The 5233-nt window shown below is 40.1% G+C and overlaps 1 non-coding gene across 1 annotated transcript; it reads left to right on the top strand.

Annotated features, from left to right (window-relative positions):
* Window positions 1-2480: 2480 nt before the first annotated feature.
* Window positions 2481-2551, top strand: Trnag-ccc. The gene has a single exon. It is a non-coding gene; the product is annotated as a tRNA-Gly (tRNA).
* Window positions 2552-5233: the final 2682 nt, after the last annotated feature.

The raw sequence follows: 5233 nt of genomic DNA, 5'->3' as shown, positions 1-5233 counted from the left end.
TATAAATGGGAAAAACATATTTGTTTCAATCTATTCATGTTCCCCTAATACCAACTTTTTGAAAGCTTCCTTGTATATCTTGATTTGGGATAAATGACATCTTTGTTTGACATCTATTGACATCTATTCCAACTTCATCTTTATCTCCTACACTTACACATACTTTATGACAATCTTACAATGGACAATTACATCCAAAATGATCCTTCTGTGCTCACATCATAAAGATAACAATACAGTATGTTGTATTTTAGAGCCCATTCACCAAATACATCGTTAAGATAATTTAAAACCAAATGTTACCATGTTGATAGATAGTAAATCATTCACGTTATACAGGAAAAAAATGCAAAAAGCGTGTAACTTGATCTGATAATATTAATATTCTCTACTTGTTATCTCAGAGCGCGTTGTTAAATGGTAGTCATAAACTTCCAGCTAAAAGGCTTATGGCAAAGTACTGGGTTTTTCATGCAGATAAAAGGTATAATATAACGAACTATAACTTACGTACCGTGTCGTCCATACCTTCAAGAGTAATGTGAAAATCATTTATTCATCGCATGCCGAGCCGCAAGAACATCGTGCAAGGTTTCGTTTTGACATGTTTTACGACATTTTTGTTATGGAATAGCTGTCCCTAAAGATGGCTAATTTCTTGTTTGATTTATTTATCTATTGAGATTGACTATATTAGTGGAATGATTGACATAACAGGTGTCTATCAACTTTTTTATGATGTAAACTCGGAGACTAGACCGTAAGGTTTGATCCATTGACACCGGAAATGACCCCTTTTTCGTGAGATGGTTCTTCAAGGTGCTTGAGGTTTGGTTCTAATCAAACACGGGATCTTCGTTTAACGCCCTAACCGAAGCTATGTACTCATTTTACCTGGATGAGGGTCTATGGGACCGGTGAGGTGAGGTGAGTGAATTCATGTAATTTAAAAGTACCCGTACCTGTAAAATATCAGCGGATTCGAGCCCAGGCCCTCTAAGCTCTGGGCCAGACAGTCTGTGGTTACGGCCCAACATTTATGATCATCGTTGAGGTATGACAAGTAGATTCCCCACCCCTTCTTCTTCTATCGTGTCATCACTACACATTCCCACTGATTCTGCATTTAGTATCTCGGGATAGTCACTGTTTTCTCTTAATGTTAAGGTCTGGCCGTTACCGCAGCCATTATCGAAGTTGAAGTTACATCGCATTGTGTTTTTTGAAAACTTTGTGGCTGTTGAGAAAAAGAAACTATATCAAGTGCTTGGATATGCTTGTCATGACGTCAAACGATGCAATCCATCAGTGTTACAAACTGTTGCTGGTGAACAAGTTTAAGTACCGTCTTCGTCCGTTAAAACCTAATGGGAAATAGATAAAACCTCACGTAAGCATCCACCAGAGACATGGCATTTTTATTATCCTTTAACGAGTTGCTATTTCTAGCACACAAGATCACTCTTCTTGACTGAGCGCCATATGATATCCGGCTCCTTTTCATCTTTCTTTAATACCTCCATTCCCTTCGTATGTCTTTCTCTGGTGATGTGCCTGGGTTAAGTTTCACGGTTCATTTCTTTGGAGACACCAGAAGCATTGGCATGAAATTGCTTTCAACGTTGATGAATGTCAGTAGAACTGGTTCTTTATTCGGATCCTACTACTTGGAGATACGTGCACCTAGCTATTGAGTGCAATTTCGTATTAGTTTCCTAAAGAAAATTGTACTTTGGTTATTACTTGCGTCTAGTCTGTATCATTAACGTCAGGTTAAAGTCATAGTTCTATAGCTGCGCTCCTGATGCATCATGGTCTAGGTCAACGTTCAAACATACCAGCGGTACCCGCTTTTGATTTTTCTTGGAGTAATAGCCAATTTGTAAGTTTACACTTATGAAATGTCCGGACGTTTTGGGATTTTTATTTTTGCAACGGACATACGTTTTACACATGTACAATGCTTAATATTACTGACATACCATGGAAAAATCTTCAGACAAGTCTTCGAGCTCCAAAGGACATTTTCTCTGCCACATGGCACTGCACAAACTTTATGAATCTACCGATGTTCACAGATCACTGTATAATGTAAAGAGTAGATTCGCCGGCAAAAACTCACTCGACTTTCCGGCAATTTTGAAATTCTGCGACCTTCTGTCCATCACCACATTCGGCGCAGTGTGATTCAGCCTTCAGGCCAGTGTGATTCAGGCTTCAGGCCAGCAGAAGGTGTTACTGTTCGCTGTACACGACTTGTAAATTGCACATGCGGTCTACATTCGAGTGACCCCCGCTCCAAATAATGTGGAACATGGGCTATTCATCAAAGCTGTCAATGTTTAAGAGCAGTAGTGAACACCGAGGTCTTGCGAAATTGCCCGTGCCAGGTCCGGGATTTGGAGACTAATAGACTGGAAGGACTGAAAGATCAATATCCGTCTGACCCGTTAAGTTGTGGAGCATAACGCGTTCCAACTGCGCCGCTGGTGTAGTGGTATCATGCAAGATTCCCATTCTTGCGACCCGGGTTCGATTCCCGGGCGGCGCATTTTTAGAGGAGTTGGCAAGTATCTAAAAGAAACGTCTGTTCACTTTTTTCAGTACTCTTCAATCAGATGTTTGGCTCTGGCTGTGTTCTTAGTCGTGAGATCTTACGAAAACGGTACAAAATAGAAAACCCGAGAAAAAAAAACGCATAAAAACATCGAAAACAGCCAGAGCTGAACCTTCTTTTCGAAGAGTACTTTTTTCGATGACTACCTTTGGGTTATGATGTGTACTAGATAGAACTCAAGCCTTTTTTTTATTTTCATATTGCGCTAGCTCCGAAAATTAAATAGTCGAACTGTGTGGATGTAATCGTGACTTCCATACTCTACTCAACAAACCAAGGACGCTGTATAACGTCATTGGACAAACAACGTCATTCGAAGAAAATCTAGCCTTTCGGGGCCCCAAGACATTACTCCCCAACTGATCTCTCAAATCTGTTGCTTACAGGCTGGCTACAATCTTCTAAAATTAAAGACATACATCACCTTGCCACAAAATAAACACAGACGATAGTAGATCTCCATGCTGTACATGTGTATGGTTTAGTTCATACGTGCCGCGTGGGCGTATAACCATAAATCACTGTTATTGCAACCCTACATCACTCCAAACTTCAGATCTGTCTAACTTGTATGAAAGTTTGTCACATTCATATGAACTATGGATTGGAAAGCTTCTGTCATTGTGAATTTTTGTCAGAATTGTCTGCAATTTTGCAAGTAAGACGTATGCACAAATACACCTCAAAATGCGCTCAATTTACCATTGTGTGATGATCTAACGATGAATGTGACCGTTGATCGTACAATTTTCTTGTAGAATTTTCAAGCAGGCCGTAACAGAACCCACTACTGACAAGGATCAAAGACAGTTTACTACCGTTCGACGATCGTACTAAAAATCTGAACGAACCTCGAGAAAGTTTAAGCGTTGTCAATGAGGCTCACTGATTACTTCTTCTACTGCAATTATCGTAGCATGCCTTTTAAATCCATGTGTGCTCCATCGAAATATATGACAGGATACACCAATGTCCATGTTAGCCTTACTCCTGATGAAGTTGTAATCATTGGGCATATATCACGGGATGAAATTCACATCCAAACCTGTAAATGTAATTTTGCTTCGGGGCAGTCGTAAGTCTTTTTAAATGGGTTGTACCGATTTACACCGGAAATTTGACTATTTTTCAGGATAAACCAACATGTTGATTTCTCAACCGAAAGCTCGCTGTCGGGACAAGTGATGATAACCGTATTCCCGGAGAAGGACTTGTGACGTCATTCTGAGACCACAGTGAATACCATATTAGGAACTACATATATCATCCTATAGGTAAGTAAGTGAATACTTCATCATTCTGAGAAAAAAAAAACTGAAAAAGAATTCCCTTGAGCAGAGTTTTCTGGAAAATCTTGTACTTCCGCCACTATATCTCCCCATCATTCAAAGTCAGCGTTAAGTGCTAAGGTGTTGAAACACACGCCAGAAGTTTGTCTGTATTCAAAGACACGCCTATGTGACGTATAGCCAGACGCCCACAGCGTGATCGCTCCATGATCCGTTCGTGATTCTTAAATTCCCGGAACATCGTCTCGTAATAACACATCGAGACCACAGCGAATACCAAATATTAGGAAGCATACGTCATTCAGATATAACCATCAAAACGTATATGATGGAATGTAGTTTGTTATAAACTTTTTCTCCTGTGCATTACTACATGTATAGGTCTGAATGGTAGAATTGGCGGAAAGGTCTTGAGTTTCTACGACAGTCTATCATTCAGCGTTAGTTCTGCATGGAGTTATGAAGTGTCCAGGCTTACAATAGAAGATCGGATATTTTCCAGTAATTAAACCATGCATCATGATTTCACAATAATCCAAACCCTATAACAGATTTCCAGAAAGGACACTTTTGACGTCACTCTGGGATTACAGTACAAACCATATTTGGAAGCATCTTTTCTAGAATCAGTTTTGAAATATTTTATACCTCTTTTTCAAAGAAGTAAGACCGTTTGGCGTCCAAAGACGTTGTCATATCTCTTAACAGCCTTTCAGTGAGTTGTCTACGATCCATGAAAGGTCTTCAGTTGATTTCGCAACTATTTTTCGATGAGATTTCAATGTATGTCAGTCAGTCTCAGTGTGATTTACTATTGTTTATTGGGGTGTGGGAGTGTGACTACTCTCTCCTCGCAGCCAGGGGTTAAATTGCTAGGAACTTACAATTGGCGTGTTTGAACCGCAAGGGTCTGTAACGGCAACCATTCAGTGCCATGATAACCTACAATGATTTCCTCTGATCAAGCCCTGGGATTCAACCGCTGTCTAACACTCACGCCAAGCTCGTCTTAAAATAATCTCGATGATCTTCCTGTTATTGTTCATGTCACCTTGAGGTCTGATTTATCAAAATTCAAATCAAGGACACCAACATGTCAGCACCTGCCTGCTCCACTGCCGTATCGATAGCATTGAACGTCAATGACTTCAATGATAGAAGGAAGGACTTCAGTATAATGTACTGGCCGGTTTTTAGTGTTTTCATTTCTGCGCCGTGTTAAGCCTAATGCTAAAGCATGTTAATCCGCAGATAAACATACTGGTAAAAGCCCTGCACCGCTGCGATCCTTTCTGATGGTGACTTAGGGCTCCTGTATATAGATTCC

The sequence above is a fragment of the Branchiostoma floridae genome, chromosome 5 (assembly GCF_000003815.2).
Source record: "Branchiostoma floridae strain S238N-H82 chromosome 5, Bfl_VNyyK, whole genome shotgun sequence".
NCBI classification, from domain to species: Eukaryota; Metazoa; Chordata; class Leptocardii; order Amphioxiformes; family Branchiostomatidae; genus Branchiostoma; species Branchiostoma floridae.
This window is presented reverse-complemented; position numbering and strand designations above follow the sequence as displayed.